This window comes from Eptesicus fuscus, chromosome 19 (assembly GCF_027574615.1).
Source record: "Eptesicus fuscus isolate TK198812 chromosome 19, DD_ASM_mEF_20220401, whole genome shotgun sequence".
Classification (NCBI taxonomy): domain Eukaryota; kingdom Metazoa; phylum Chordata; class Mammalia; order Chiroptera; family Vespertilionidae; genus Eptesicus; species Eptesicus fuscus.
The window spans coordinates 54225595-54242542 of record NC_072491.1 but is presented as its reverse complement, the minus strand read 5'-3'; the positions used below and the strand labels follow the sequence as shown (position 1 = coordinate 54242542).

The following is a 16948-nucleotide window of genomic DNA, read 5'->3' as shown; positions in this document are numbered from 1 at the left end:
GTCGGATATGCCAAAATAATGTAAAAATAAAAACCTCAATGCTAAAAGAACAGTTACTTCAAATATAGAAGCATGGGTTTTTTCCTAGACAACAATCCACCTTCTATTTGATGTTTAAAAAAACATTCACGGAATTTGAAGACCCTGAGGTTACAAGGTTCCAAAGCAGCCATGTCTCCAGTCCCTGCGAACAAGAATGGCATCTTTTGTTTCCCCCCACATGGTAGGATGCTGTTGAAAATACAAGCGTGCGTTGTTTTCATAACAACTAACCAGCTAGTAACACTCTTACTTTCTCTTCGATGAGGTAAGCCCAGCCGTCACACCAAGGGTTGCTAGTTCATTAGAGGTTTAGTTAGCTGGTTAATACCATGAGCTTTTAGAACATGCAGTATTCAAACACTGTATAGGACTATAGGATGGATTAGGTTGAGTTAAATTTAAAATAACGTCAAATTCCAAAGAAAGAACATGTAATAACTTCATGTTTTACCCCCAAAATATCTAGTATTACTCAAAATCATGTTTTGAATTATTGTCAGTTGGAGTATTGGCGATAATATGAAATTATGGCTTCGTTGTTAAGAACTGGTTGGAGACGAATGACGAAGTTGGTGGGAAACGCCACTGCAGTAGAATGAAAAGCAAGAACTTGGGCTCAGACTGCCCGGCGTTTGATCCCGGCTCCCTGGCGCGGGCCCAGGAGCCTGCCCGGGCGCCGGCTCTCTGCGTCTGTGTCCGGCGTGCTCGTCGGGCCTGCGCGACCTCTTCTGAGCAGCTAGCGATGCAGCCCGCAATGTGGGAGCTGGCCTGAGGGATTAGGCACTTAAACTGGGTTTACTTTATTTTTATCAAAACCCCACAAGCATTCTAATGGACTGGTTCAGATGTCTTCAATTGTTAAAATTATTTTACAGAATGGAAGGAATGTTTGCGTTCTGACTGTCTGAGAAAAACAGCAGTTACATTAGAGTTCTGCTGAGACCGTCAAAACTGCATGTGCCTCCGAGGGAGAGACTTTCTTCAAAAATTCTGAACAGAGAAAATTGTGTTTCATTCCAATAAAGCTGTTACGGTGGAAGTGGTGTTTTTGAGGTGCCACTGGAATAAACATTTCCAGAGGCCCCACCGGCGGAGGAGGTGTGGGTGAAAGCTTTATTTTTGTGGAATTATACCCCTGGGCTTCCAAAGTCCCGTTTCTCTTCATCCAGTCCCGGAAGAAGCGTAGCTGGGGCTTCGGTCCAGCCAGTGTCCAGGTTCCCTTCCAGGTTGAGCTGGATCCAGTCAGCGTCCGGCTAGTTAGTCATTGGTCCACTGTGGGACCACAGGGCCTCGGGCCACATGGGAGAATGCAGGGCCCTCCCCAAGCAACAAGAGTCCCAAGGGTCTCAAAAGCGCAAGAGATGGAATTCCTTTGCTTAGGGGATTCAGTGTCCCAGATTTCCCAGCACTTGTTGTGGCCACGCCCAGTCTGGCCATCCACCTCTGTCCCCAGGTGTGGTAGACAGGCAAGTACCTTCCCCAGTCCCCCAGCTTTCCTGGGCAGGAGCCCCCCTTCCCTTTGGGGTCCCTGGGGAGTGTAAAGGTGTAGCTTTCTGATGCAGCTGCCCAAATGGCTTGCCTCTAACATCTGGCCTTCCCTTTGCTTCTTTCCTGTCATTAATGACTCCTTGTCATAACGGAGCCAGACTAAGCACAGCTACCTGCATCTGTAGCTCTGAAGTTGTGTTAATTTGGCTTTGTGGCCTCATAAATTTAAAATTATTTTTAAAATCTTCTCTGAAAGAGATGGTGCCTATCAAAGACCCCTATGTTCTTTTAAAATACTGAAATAAGAAAGCTGCAGAAATCCTTTAGGTGTATCCTTTCTCAGCAGGTTTCTCAGGCATCAGCCGATGTTTTTGAAAAAAGGAAGTTTTAAGAAAAAAATCTGTGGGGACAGAGATGCCATAGGAAACGGGACTGTTGGCACCGAGCTGCGTGGGATCGGTGCTCCGAGCTCGTGTGCTCTGTGTGACGGGGTGTCCCCAGGAGTGCCCGTGTGGGAGGGAGTTCCGAAGCTCGAGCTGAGGTGTCCGGCGCAGCCAGTGGCTGCTGACTCAGAGTCCATGTTAACACATTCCGTTGCCTCTGAGCTTATACTGCCCAAGTATAACAAATTTTGTAAGTAGGCCTATTATTGAAATCCTAAACAAAACAATTACTTAATATTTAGCATTATAATTTGGAGAAAAATATTGCTTTACTGGTCAAATAGGAATATTTTTTTTCCTGTGAGTTTAAAGGAAATGCCTTTGCAAAATAATAGCGTTTCACATTGTAGGATTAGGGGGAAGTTAACTGACTGTTCAAGATGCAGTCCCATCGAGATTGATGCTAATTGGGATTCCAGCCTTCACCTGACACCAGCATGGCAGGAAGGGTGGGTCTGGGGAGTACCGGCTGTTTATCAGAGGGCCGCCTCTGGCTCAGCGTGGGTGCGGGGGAGTGTGGGAGCGTCAGTGTCTGTCTACGCGGATCCCAGCTCTGAGATTGTCTTTGACCACGAAAACAGGAGGCACGATTCCGACGTCTTCATTGATAAGCGTCTCCTCGTGTAGTCCCCGTGCTCCTGGCTTACTTCCCTGGAACGCAGTTTTCTCTCCTGTCACCGCGGCTAAGCACTTGTCTTAGAAAGCAGAGCAGCCGCAATTTAGCAGAAAAGCCAACGGGAGAGCCTCTGGGTAAGTGCAGGCTCGTTTCCACAGCATATTGTTCAGCTAAAGACAGCAGTTTGAGTCCCATCAACCTCAAACGAGATAAACAGTGTCTTAAGCTGCCGGTAACTCTTCATTCATTGCTATCCCCCTTACCATCAGTTTGCTCATAGTCATGATACCTTTTGAAAACCCAACCTAAAGCCCATTAAGTAAATTATGCAATTGTTACATTAAAAACCCTATATAATAAAGAGGTAATATGCAAATTGACCATAACACCCTCACAAGATGGCTGCCTAAGACCAGGCCGGCAGGGGGGTTAGTGAGGGACGACCAAAAACTGAACAAACATGCTGTGTGGGGCGACCATGCTGGCAGGGGGGGCAGTAAAGGGTGACCAGGCTGGCGGGGGGGGCAGTAAGGGGTGACCATGCTGGCGGGGGGGGCAGTAAGGGGTGACCAGGCTGGCGGGGGGGCAGTAAGGGGTGACCAGGCTGGCGGGGGGGCAGTAAAGGGTGACCAGGCTGGCGGGGGGGCAGTAAGGGGTGACCAGACTGGCAGGGGGGGCAGTAAGGGGTGACCAGGCTGGCAGGGGGGGCAGTAATGGGTGACCATGCTGGCGGGGGGGGCAGTAAGGGGTGACCAGGCTGGCGGGGGGGGCAGTAAAGGGTGACCAGGCTGGCGGGGGGGGGCAGTAAAGGGTGACCAGGCTGGCAGGGGGGGCAATAAGGGGTGACCAGGCTGGCAGGGGGGGCAGTAAGGGGTGACCATGCTGGCGGGGGGGCAGTAAGGGGTGACCAGGCTGGCGGGGGGGGGGCAGTAAAGGGTGACCAGGCTGGTGGGGGGGGCAGTAAAGGGTGACCAGGCTGGCGGGGGGGCAGTAAGGGGTGACCAGGCTGGCAGGGGGGGCAGTAAGGGGTGACCAGGCTGGCGGGGGGGGGCAGTAAGGGGTGACCAGGCTGGCGGGGGGGGGCAGTAAAGGGTGACCAGGCTGGCAGGGGGGGCAGTTAGGGGCATGTAGGCAGGTGAGCTATTAGGAGCCAGTGGTGCAGGATTGTGAGAGGGATGTCCCCCGAGGGGTCCCGGATTTGAGAGGGTGCAGGCTGGGCTGAGGGGGACCTCCCCCCGTGCACGAATTTCGTGCACCGGGCCTCTAGTAAATAAATAAACACACACACAGTCCTACTAAAAATGCCTTTTCTAAAAGAGTTTTTTTTTTTTTTTTAATCTTTCATGGAGTGGATAAGCAAAGCAGGCACAGTAAATCCCAGCAGGAAATGTTGCTGTGATGTGATTTTTGAAAAGTATCCATTGCCTGAATGTGAGATGGAAATTTTACCTCTGGCGAAATGTTAAGATTCCTTCTGCGAGTCATTATCATATTGTTTCCTTGGTGACAGTATGAAGTTTAAAGGGCGCTATCCATGTAAACAGGCTTGTCACAAAGCCCCTTCCCAATCAGACAGGCATCTTCCCCATCCTAGGACCTCATGGGTAATTCTCAGCAGAAGCCTCCCTATGGAAATGACATAGAGCTGTGGCAGAGAAGCGTCTAGAGGCAGATCTGATTTTACTGTGTTGCAGTTCTAGCGACAAAAAGAATGCATGCCTTTGGCTGTGTTTGTTGTCAGAAAAGTCCCTGCCAAAGACGTGCTCTGATGGTGTCTGTTTAAACACAAGGAAAAGAGAAACGATGATCTGGATTTCCTCTGAGCTGTCAAAGCCCGAGAACCTACTACCTCGGTGTGAGGGTTACGTTTACTTGTGACTGGGCTGGGCTAAGGGACACCCTGGAACCTGGTAAATACCTCTGGGTGTGTCTGTGTGGGTTTCTGGGAGAGATTCGCATTTGAATCAGGAGATGGAATAAAGAAGATTGACCCTGGCCAATGAGGGGGCATCAGCCTGCCAGCGGGGCCCCGTTGAAACTCAAGAGAGAGGACAGGAGTGTCACCTCTCTTCTTTTTTCTTTTTTTATTGATTGATTGAGAGAGAGAGAGAGAGAGAGAGAGGGATCTATTTGTCGTTCCACTTATGCATTCATTGGTTGATTGCATAAATAACCAGGGATAGAATCGGCAACCTTTTGGTGCACAGGACGATGTTCTAACTGACTGAGCCACCGGGCCAGGGCTGAAACTTTATTTTCAAAGTTGCCACAGTGTCCCTCCTCCCCAGCTGGTGAGACCTGTCAGCAGGAGCAGCCCTGTGCAGCCCACGTGGACTGCAGCTGCCAGCTATCGACACCCCGGAGAACAGGAGGCTGGGCCTCAGGACGGCCCCGCACTGTGAGCCCTGTGGTTCCAGAGGCGTGTCCTGGCCGGAAGTGGGCCTGAGAGCATGGCCCCTTAGCCTGCACTCCACGTTTTTCATTGAAAGGTCATTTGACCAGACGCAAGAGAAAAGGAGGCAAGTCCAGAGACCAGAAAAAGCATCACTGCTGGTTGTCGTCACCTCATTCGAAGCTGTGAAAGGAGAAAACAGTAAAATGCAAATAGCATGAGGGCCCAGATGTAATGGGGCATTTAGTATGTCCCCGGTGCGATGTGAATTCATTTTATGTATTTAACTCATGTGTTACAACAGACTTATAAAGCAGAAAGTACAATTACTTTCATTTCGCAAGGAAATTGAGGCCCCAAAAGGTTGGTGACTTGCCCAAGTTTACCTAGTTAGCAACAATAACAGCAAATGAAGCCATTACGGATCCTAAAGAGTCAGGGAAATGGAATATTACTTTCATTTTCAGGAGAAAAGTGTATCGTTGAAAATATCTTCTCAAGTGAACCAAGGAAACAATATTGGAAACAACTCAGAATGCCTGTAAAGACTCGCTGGGAGCAGGAAAAGAAAGGACATTATACTCTAAAACCAGGCCCTGTCGTGTGGAAAGAAAGCTGGGTAAGCGTTTTCAGGAGAGCACGAGAAGGTAAAATGACGTGAAGTTCAAGACTATGTACAGAAGGCACAGGGATCAACCCAACTTATGAATTATGGGTTCTCCTGAAGGAGAGAGCGGAGAATGGAAAAATTAAAGTGACAGAGATAAGCCACCATAGAAGAGCAAAAATGCCTTGTTCTAAATTCAGACCAGTAGAATGCAGTTCAAAAGAGTCATTGCATTCATTGTAAAATTAATACAATCAGATTCATAAATAAATATTGACACATGCTGGTTGTCATGTGCCCTGAGTTGGCTCTGACTCCTGGGGACCCTGGGAATGGTGAATGGGTGAGCTGGTAGATGAGACAGGTTAGGAAAGATAAAGATCAAGGATGACTCTTCACCTACAGCCACACAGAAAACTACCAAACAACACAGATGCCAGGAGACAGTGCAATATTTTGAAATGCTAAGAGAAAATAACTAGAATTACCAGACAAAACTATAATTCAAGGATTAGGATAAAAAGAATAAAAAATGAGAAAACTGACCATTTGTTTAACATGCATAAGAGGCTTTCTAAGAAGAGTAGTACAGGATGAGAAGGAGCCTATAAGAAGAATCTTCGATGAAAGGAAGAATTTTGATCAAAGAAATTAATAAATATTCTATCTACTAGTAGCCCTGCGCATGAATCCATGCGCCAGTAGCTCCCTGTGGGGCCTGGTCACTCTGCGCCCACTGCCCAGAGGCTCTCCACGGGCCAGAGGCCCATCCGCGACCGGGTGTGGAACGCTTGCCTCGTCATCAAGGCAAGGACGCAAGCGTTCCACGCTCCAGCCTGGCCAGAGGTATATCTGCAGCCGGCGTGAAACGGTTTCCTCGTCACTGCAGTAATGAAGCAAGCATTCTGCCAGGCCGCTCACGCTAGGACTGGGGGACTCCTGCGGGGCTGAGAAGACTGGGTGCCGCCATCTTGTGGCTATGGGCACTGCCATCTTTGTGATGGAGTGACAGTTAATTTTACCCTTTTATTAGATAGGATAAGATAATAATGCGTAATCTGTGCAGTTAAAAAGAGACAGAAGCTCATTGTACAGTGATAGCAGGTAAACCAGGGAAGGAACGGACAGCATTACATTATTCTTAAAGTCTTATATTGTTCAGCAGTAAGGTTAAGGAATAAATCTCAGATGTTTTTAAGTGGACGTAGTCAATCTTTAAGGATAACCAATAAAAAATACGTTTTAAGGAGAGTATAAATTTAAAATGTCAATAAAGGAAAAATAATGGTATAAAACAGAACAAGTTAAAAAATCAGAATAAAATAATTTTAAAATTCCAAATAGATCATTAACCTCCATGAATGTAAATAGACTGAACAGGCCAGTTCCAAAGCAAAGTTCCTAAATCAATAAAAACAAAATCCCACATACACATCCCCATCACAGCGAGTGTCGCTGAGGCTCAAGGTCAGAGGAGCTGGCGCATGTGCGCACCCTGGGGGACGAGGAGGCAGAGCCCAGGATTCGCGGTTTTCATTTCTGACACATTGGTAGTCTGACCAGAGTCTTTTCACACTGGCATTGTTTCCAACAGCAAAGGAAGCAGAACCACCCACAGGTCCGTGTTAGGAGGCTAATGTGCACTGATTGTTTATAGGAAAACACGGAATGCTGAATGGCAGGACAACGTATCACAACTGCTACCAGCAACAACATAAACCATTCTGAGAGAAAGATGGTGAATAAGAAAAATTACAGGAGACAAGACACCATGATTCCATTTGGTCTGAGGTTCAAAAACTAGGGCAATGGAAGATATAGGCACAGAAACGCGCTCTCGCAGCCAGGGGGAGGGTCACAGCTGCAGGGTAATGACCAGCCCTCAGGAGGCGGGAGCATGGGCTAGGGACCAGCGGAGAAGGAGATGGGCAAGGGGACGGGGGTTCCCAAAGTGAGATGATTTTTAGGACTGTGTTAGTATTATGCTTCATAATTTGCATAGATGCAAGGAATGTCGTCTTCCATGTATCAAAAAGCACATAACTAGTGTCCATCCTCAGAAATGGGTCTTGCAAAGAGTACAGAAGCCCAAAATACTATTTGATCTTAATCAAATCTTACCCGTCAGGAAGTTTCCATGCAAAAAACAAAAAGGCATGTGAATTAAGAATTGAAGGAAAAGTATAACTTTGGCCAAGTGACATAGGAAGAGGGGAATGTTAAAGCGACCATGGAGATGTCAGCCTGTGAACACACGAGGACATGCTCGTCGGGGACAGGGCTCTGGACCTCAGCACTAGCCACCAGGCGGTAGGCTCTGCCGGGGGCAGCCCCCCGTCTCTGAAGCCTCTATCCAGGCTATGAGGTATTTAACTTTGATGACTTTTCAAACGGTATATCCACACTTTTGTCTTTTCAGAGTTTAAAATTTTCTCTATTAAAGTATGCAAATGTGTTCTTTAATTTATTCAAACACTGAATGTGGTTTAGCAGGCAGCATTTTATCCCTTTTCTTCTTCAAAGTTTTTGATGTGAAATAATTGGTTTTCTGAGTTCTTGCAGGCAGCAGTGCCTTATCAAAATGTTAGGAAATGCACTCAGTAAGGTTATTAAGCCTTTTGAATAATATATAAAACTAGAGGCTCAGTGCACGAATTCGTGCATGGGTGGGGTCCGGCAGGCCTGCCCTGATGGGGGCTGATCGGCTGGGCCAGTGCCGGGGAGGGGCTGCAGGAGGTTAGGAGGGGGCATTCGGGGTCCCAATCGGGCCAGTTGTCCACCACAGTACATGTCATAGCAACTGACCGTTCCAGTAGTTCCACTCATTCCTCTTGTTCCATTGTTCCAATCACTTGGCTTTTATAAATATAGACTAGAGGCCTGGTGCATGAAATTTGTGCATGGGGAGGTCCCCTCAGCCCAGCCTGCACCTCTCCAATCCGGGACTCCTCAAGGGATGTCTGACTGCCGGTTTAGGCCCAATCCCCGGGATCGGGCCTAAACTGGCAGTCGGACATCCCTCTCACAATCCTGGACCAATGGCTCCTAATCACTCACCTGCCTGCCTGCCTGGTAGCCCCTAACTGCCCCCCGCTGCCGGCCAGGTTGCCCCCAACTACCCGCTCCCTGCTGGCCTGTTTGCCCCCAACTGCCCCCTCTCTGCTGGCCTGTTTGCCCCCAACTGTGCCCCCCTGCTGGCCTGGTCACCCCTAACTTCCCCCTCGCTGCTGGCTTGGTTGCCCCCAACAGCCCCCCCTGCTGGCCTGGTTGCCCCCAATGCCCCCCCGCCCCCGCCGGCCTGGTCACCCCACACAGCCTGCTGTTCAGTCGTTTGGTCGCCCCTCACTAACCCCCCTGCCAACCTGGTCGCCCCACGCAGCCTGCTTCTTCAGTTGTTTGGTCATCCCTCAATAACCCCCCTGCTGGCCTGGTCATAGGCAGCCATCTTGTGAGGGTGTGAGGGTTAATTTGCATATTACCTCTTTATTATATAGGCTACTATAAAGAACTTCATTATATTTCAGTATCTTACCACAAAAATCAAGTCAGTGGAATTATATTCACAGCAACAGTGGCAACCAGATTAACTTTATCTTCCTGGTTTCTGTAATTGAATAAATTACAGTTTGAGTCCAACTAAGGCACGTGTTGGCGTCGGTGCTTTTAATGGGTGTCCACACACTCAGGCACGGTCCCTTCATAGCCGTGTGATTCCTTCCTAGTGGCTGTGGGGCACTGAATTAACTGCTTCTAATGAGCAGAATGTGGCGGTGATGTTGGGTCGTACACAGAACTCATGATGGATCTCTCTCTCTCTCTCTCTCTTTCTCTCTCTCTCATCTTTCCTCCTCACTATATTTGCCTTAGAGCCCCGTCACTCTGTTCTGTAGAAGCCCAGGCCACATGGAGAGCCAGGAGCAGGGACTTCTCTAGTAACCAGCACGCGTTTGCCCCCGAGCCTCGCTGGAAGGGCACTCTGGCCTCAGGCCTCCCGGAGGCACACCCCAGCCTCCAAAGAGACGCCTCGCTCAGCCCCTGGTAGCAGTGAATAACTAGAATGTCATTCTTGAAGTTTTTTACAAAAAACAACTACAAAAATGTATTTTAGGGCTTTCAAGTATTGACACTCACTCTTATGGACATAGAAAATCTTTCGTTTTCTACTTTTTGAAAACTAAGGATGTGTGGCTGACTTCGGGGAATGTGCAGAAGTCTGCCTGCAGAGCTGGAGGTGGGCTGTGTAAGAGCAGTCGCTGCTAGGAAATCAAGAAGCCAAGCAGCATGGCCGGGGGAGGCTGTGGAAGGTCTGGGTGCTTCTGGGAAACAGTCCCTGAAGAAGTGCTTGCACAGGAAGTGATGGGCTGGGACAAAGGGTCACTCCTGTCAGTCACTGAGTGGGGCTGCAGGGCCATGACCGGGGCACTGCCCTGTGGCGGCCGGAAGGGAAGGAAGGGAAGCGGAGGGCATGCCTGCAGCTGTGTGGCAGGGGTTCGCAGGACCGTGGCCGAGGGCAGGCCATGAGCCGGGTGGGAAGGGAGAGCTGCAGGGAAGGTGGCTCTGGCGGCGGTGGCGGGGGGGAGCCTGGTTATGGAGGGCAGTTTGTAGCAGGTGACCGACTGTCCTTAGTAGGGACCCCTTTGGGGTGTCGCGGTGGTGAGGTTTCACACGCCCCAGGTAAGCCAATGGCAGGTGTCCTCGGCGGACATGGTTGGGCTCCTGGGAGACTTGGTCATGTGATGGCTTTGCTCCCGGCTGGACGTGCGGTGGACGGTAAACTCTTCCTATTTGCCGTGAAAGCGCATGGAAGTAACCACTCCTGCGCAAAGGCCGGAGGGTGTGGTGGCCTTAGGAGTCAGCACTGGTCTCCGCCTCGGTGTGGGCGATGACGCTTACTCCAGAGAAGTTTTTTTTGGGGGGTGGGGGTGGGGGGTAGTAATTCATGGAGGGTCATATTCAGCACAGAAACGGGACTTCGAGTTCAAACAGACCGAAATCCCGAGGTGCTGTGCCACTTCCCGGCTCGTCAAGTTTCTCCAGACCTTTGTTTCTTCGGCTGCTGTTTGGGGGTGACCACGCCACCTCAAGGGGTCACTGTGAGAACTGCCTTCTGGGCCGGGTGGTACCCAAGGTGCTCACTTCTCTCCCCTCTTTAAAAAGAGGCCTTCTCCTGGCAGCGGGCTCAGTTGGCGGGCGCTGTCCTGTGCACCGAAAGGCTGCGGGTGGTTCCCAGGAGGGCACATGCCTCGGTGATGGTTCCACTCCCAGTCAGGGTGCACCCGGAGGCAACCGACCGATGTCTCTCTCTCCCTTCCTCTCTCTCAACATCAATGGAAACATATCCTCCGGTGAGGATTGAAATTGAGGTTGCGTTACCGAAAAGTTGGATAAATCATGGCCAGGTAAAAGCATTCCTATTGCTAAAAAGGAAATTTTCTGGTTCTTTCACTCTTACTCCCTAGCGGCAGACGGAGAAGACACGGAAGAGGCTTAGTGACGCCCAGCCTTTTGCAGGACCCAACAGGCGTGTGTTCCCAATAGGCCGCGGCCGCCGGCACCCTCCGGCACCCTCCGGCACCCTCCGGCACCCTCCGGCTGGCTGTGGGTGCCGCGTGCCTGTGCTGTAAGCCCTCCCGACTGCACGAAGACGGGGTGTTGCTGCAATGTCCTGAGAGCCCTCCCCGTGGCGGACGGCACGGTAGATCACCAGGGCTGTGACTCTACGTGTTTAATCCCTTCCCCTTCCCCCTCCCCTCTGACAGGCGTCCATCTGTTCTCCACCTGTGAGTCTGTTCTAGTTTGTTCGTGAGTTTATCTTGCTCTTTAGATGAGAATCAGGAACTTTGAAGAATGGAAGTGGCAGTGGCTGAGGCCTGGACACCGGGTTGTCGCAGGCGCCTCTGATTATGGGGGCGAGCGCGGACTTAGTCCACGTGTGCAGGAGATGCGATGCCCGGCCACGTGTTACCCGTTACGTTTGTGTTCGTCAGTGAAATGGGTGTCTCTGTCCCAGCTGCAGAGGGAGGGAGGGGGGCTCCGTCCCCGGAGCGCGGGAGCACAGCACAGACTGACCCCCAACAGGTGGCGTGGCCCTGGCCAGCCGCGTCTCAGCCCCGGCTCAGCAGGAGGGGCAGCCCTGCGAACTGGCCCAGTGCGGTGAGCCACGGCCATGCGTGGTTTTGCTTCGCAAGACTTTCCTGCATTTGCGAAGACATGAGACGTGCCTGGCTCGCTGAAAAACGACTTCCTGTCAAACCAGAGCCTGAGGGAAGCGGCCGGTTCTCTGGTGTGGATCCGGAGCTTTCCCGGGTGCCCCTTCCTTGCGTGCAGGCCTGGCTGAGCACTGTGCTGACTTACATGAGTGCTTGTGAATTAAAACTGTGAATGCCCCATGGTGGCATACCTTTGAAAAACGTAATGATTTTTGGAAGACCTATTAGACGGGTATTTGATTTCCTTATATTTTAAATGCCAGAAAATGTCAAGATATTAGTAAGGAAATGAGAAATTCAGCTCAGGTTGGCAGTGAGCTGAGGGGGCTGGGGCGCCAGAGGACTGAGGGGAGAGAAAGCAGACACGGCGTCGGCGGGGCGCTGAGAGGCCGGCGTTTGAGCAGGCTATGGGATAACACCTTTAGGATTACTCACAACAGATTTAATCTCACCCGAGGACATGCTTCGGGAGAGGAAGGGAGAGAGCGAAACGTTACTGGTTGCCTTCTCTGCGCTCCCGACCAGGCATCAAACCACAGCCCAGGTACCTGCCCTGACCCGGGATGGAACGGGCAGCCCTCAGCACGTCGGACAATGTTCCAACGACTGAGCCACTCGGCCGGGCTGCACCGTCCTTTCCTAATACTTGGGGTGTGTGTGCTCCCAGGGAACAGCGTGTGGACATGCGTGGATGGGCGAAGGAACATTGGATGAACGTAGACGTAATTATGACAGGAAAGTGGTGGTGAATGCGTGATCGTTCATTGGACGCTGTGGGGGTTCTGAGACGGGAGCACACCGAGACCCGGAGATCAGAGACGCCGTGAGCTCCCAGCCCGGCCGGGCGGCAGCGCCTCCTGTGGGAGCCGGAGGCGGACCCTGGCCTGGGTGCCCCCGGGTCAGCGCGTGCAGAACCGCGGCCGGGGCGGGCGTGGGCTGGCGCTCTTTAATTCTCTAAAGCTCATCATGCGACAGCAGCTTTTGTTTCTAGTGGAATTCGAACCACAGGGCGGTGCTTCATTGACAGTGCTCCTTTAGACCCCGTGCAGGGTCAATTAGGATTGCCCGGCTTCTGAAGAATGATGATGCCTGGAGCTCTCCGCGGCCAGTGCTTCCCATTGACAGTGCGGTGGCAAGCCCCGTGGGCTCCGTCCGATCTGTCAGTGCCGTGGCCTCACCTTCCCTAGGCGAGCAGGACCCGGCCGAGCACCGGCTGGACCGGAGGGGGCAGGTCCCCGAAACGAAGGGCCGGCTGCGGTGACCTGTTTCACCCGTTGGTCTCCTGCGGTTCCCTGATTGGTCCAAACATGCAGACCGTGTGTGGCTGAGAGACTGTGGTCCGGTGAGAACGGGCGCGCTCTCACAGAGCCCCGGGCCCACACGCACCCGCCGGGGCAGCGCGTCCTGAGGCCGGCCCAGGGCCAGGCTCCGCGCACCTGCTCGCTGGGGCAGGAGCGGGGCGCACAGGCTGGAGGCTGGGCAGGTGAAGAGAGAAACAAGATGTCACCCCGGCACAGGCCCCTGGGACTCCGACCCAAAGCAGCAGGAGCGCCCTCAGGTGTTTGGGAGCCAGCACTGAGCTCAGGTGTCACCGGGCTCGTCCTGGTCCCGGGAGCCACGGCTGTGCTTGGGTCCCCGGCGGGTCCGCTTGGAGCGCCTGGTGGAGGCCGGCCCTGACCTTGAGCCCACGGGAGCAGCTGCCAGCCACACTCCCTGACGGCCTGGTGGGCCGCTCTGCCCTAATGTCTTGTGATGTCAGATGTGTGTCTTAGCAAAGGCATCCGGTTTGAAACCCAGAGGTGCTCATGCTGGAGTCTGTGTTCTGTATCCGGCATCTGAAAACGCCGGTCCCTCCTTTTCTCCCGCCGCCTTCTCAGCTGCGCAGGCCTGTGGACACGCCGGAGGTCTGCTCCCCATGTTGCACGCATGCACACACGCCTCGTGCCCCACCTTCCTAAGTGCCCCTCCTTCCTCGTGTGTGTATCTCCACCTGTGACTGTGTGACCTCAGTAGCCACGTTGCATTTGTTTCTTTTTTCTTTTTTTTTCCAATTTTTTTATTAAGGTTTTATATATGCATTTGTTTCTTATTCAGAGTAGCATCTTTAGAAAAAAATTCTTGTTTTCCTGTAATTGCAGTCCCGTGCCTTTAAAAATACATATTTTTATTGATTTCAGAGAGGAGGGTAGAAGGAGAGAGAGAGAGAGAGAGAGAGATCAATGATGAGAGAGAATCATTGATCGGCTACCTCTTACACAACCCCCCACTGGGGATCAAGCCCGAAACCCAGGCATGTGCCCTGACCAAAATCAAACCGTGACCTCCTGGTTCATAGGTCGATGCTCAACCACTGAGCCGCCAGTCCTGTGCCTTTTCATTTTCCCCTGCCTGACCTTTGACCTCCCGATCTTTGTAACTCCTCCACAATAGTCCATGAAAGCGAACCAGTTCTCATCCCCCCAGGCATTTCCTCTGGACCATGTCCCCTTTGTTACCTGTGACCACAGGTACTTGCTCACACTTGTCAGGCACCGTAGTTCCGTTATCTGAAGCCATGCGGGTAGCTGCCTCTTTGGTCTCCCGCATCCTTCTTTTCCATCCCAGTCCTCTGCAGGGGGCGGAGAGTCCTGGGTGGGGGGAGGGGGAGGCTGGCGAAGGGCACACATTCCGCTGTGGGACGGGAGGCGTGAGGCCCCGGCGAAGAGTCCATGGCGGCCTGACCACACTGCGGGGTAAGTGAAACGTCGTGAGAGTAGAAACGAGGTTCTCACGGAAGTGGATGTGTGAGGCGACGGGCGTGTGCATTTGCTCCGTGAAGGGACCCTTTCGAAGCACACGTGCATTAAATGGCCACTCTGCGTTTTTAAGATGGCAGCTCATTGTCAGGTGCACCTCAGAAGCTGGGGTGTGCGGCCCGGCTCAGGGGGAAATCGAATTCTACCTGCACTCTCAATTCTGAGGAACCGCCCTCCGCAGGAACTACCCGCTCATGCCTCGTGGGGACTGACCCTCGCTCTGTGCGGGGCAGGTCTGAATGCGCACTCTGCCCTTGGTAACAGCGCAACATCTCGGTCTCTAAAGAACTCGACGTAGGTTGGGAGATTTGCCAAAGAAGGTGCAGTCCGCGCTCACACTGAGAGGAGGCGCAGCGGGAGGCGCGGTGGCCATCGCGGGCGGGCCGTGCACCGGGAGGCTCCGCAGAGGGGGACGTTGGCGCATCTCATCGCCTGCTCCACCTGCCTCCCGCACACCGGAAGGGGGTGCCCCCAGGAAGACAGCTCAGAGACCTGCACACTGAACCAGCACATGCCCTGTGCTGGAGAGACGCTGCACAGGACAGAGGTGGAGGTGACGCTGGGAGGAGGCCGGCAGGAGGAGGCGGTCACGGTCGCGCGCTGAGGCTTGTGGACTCACCTGGCGGGCAGCGGGAGCGCAGCCCTCACCCTAGTCCCCACACCCTTTCAGGGCCCCCTCTCGGGGTGCTCATCTGGAGCTGGCCCCTCGGTCACGGGCATCCTCACCCGGAGCCCCTGGCATTGCTCTAACCAACCTCGGCCCCCAGTCTGCTCTGACGGCCGCGCAGCGTCTTTCCGCTCCCGCCCTTGCTCCGTGACTGCACGTGTTCCGGGCCACATCAGGGTGTGGGAGCTGATCTAGACTGAGGTCATCACCTTGCCTCGGCCCACAGAGTCCGCGCTTCTGCCTTATGGGACGGAAATGCCCCGGCGAGTCAGTCACACCCTCACCTGCCTGCAGCCCTTGCTGTCCTCTCCCGCTCCTGTTCACCTTGACACCAAAACTGTGCAGTCATCGCCCAACGTCGCGGGCTGAGGCTGGGGAGACACTCCGTACAGCGACACCATCTGCCTTCAGTCCCTGGGCAGCCATGCGGCTGACAGCTCTCCGCAGACCCCGAGCCCCTGGGCGCCAGCCTGTTGGCATGCCCCCTCCTCTCTCCTGCCCCCCATCGTCTGCTCTCAGCCCGTGACCTTCTGCCTCAGCACGTGAAGCCTCAGAGTCTTTCTTAAGGCCCACGGGCTCCCACACCCGCAGCCCTGTGCTTGCAGCTGCCCTCCTTCCCTGTGCAGGGGCGAGCTGCCGTCAGCCAGTTAGATGGTTTATTAATATTCGTAACAGGAAGAGAGCAAAAGGGGAGCTGGGGCAGGACGCGAAGTCCAGCGAGCTGGGAGGGCGCTCCTGTCTGTCTAACTTGGAAGAAGAATGGGCTGCAGAGGGGCAGGCAGGGCTCAGGGGAAGCCCCGGGCAGGGCGCCCGCCCGGGGAAGTGCTCTCTGCTCCTGCTCCCCGCACTCGCTCTGTGGCCTGCACTCACCTGCGCCTCCACAGCCCTGAGGCTTAGCAGCTGCACGGCCAGGGCCCCGGGGGGGCCCGCACTTGATGCCCGCAGCAGGGAGCACAGCTGAGCCAGCATGCGGGGCTGGACGGCTTTCACATGGACAGACTGAGGCCGTGGCCTCATCCCGGCCCAGCCCCGGACGGCTGGACTCTTCATGGCGAGACGGCGCATGGGGCGTTGGACGGCGGGCCGAGTCCATGGAAACGAAGAGCACTCACCCTCTGAGAGACACGGGAAGTGGCTTTCCTTGCATCTCCCAGAATTCCACTGCACGGCATCTCGGACTGAACACTCATGGGATGAGCTGCTGGTGATGCTGCCCATGCTCACCTCCACCAAACAAGCCAACATGCACACACACGCGCACACACACACATGCACATGCACACACATGCGCGCACACACACATGCACACACACGTGTGCACACACGCACACACATGTGCACGGGAGCAGCTCGCCAGGGCCATTTCCGTTTTCTCTCCTCACACCTGCACTCTTCTCTAAGCAGCACTGTCTTCGTCCTTTCTAAATACACCCAGGAAGTCACTGCTTCCCTCGGCCTCCGCCGCTCCTGCTTCAGGCCAGGTCGCCTGTATCTTGGCACCGACTTCCCAGGTTGGCACACACTGCTCCTGGTTCCCAAGGGAACACGCAGGGTCCTGGTCACTGTCCGTCCCAGCGGGTCCCTGCTTTGCTCAGAGCGTGCAGGGACCCAACCTCAGACTGGAAGCCACCCGTCACCATTGTCCAAAGTTCTGCGTGTCCTGGCTGCAGGTGCCCTCCGGCTTCCCCG

General features: G+C 53.4%; 1 protein-coding gene across 1 annotated transcript in view; it reads left to right on the top strand.

Annotated features, from left to right (window-relative positions):
• The window catches only part of MMP16 (matrix metallopeptidase 16), a 164135-nt gene that overhangs the window by 105138 nt on the left and 42049 nt on the right, over positions 1-16948 (top strand). The gene's annotated exons all lie outside the window — the stretch shown is intronic.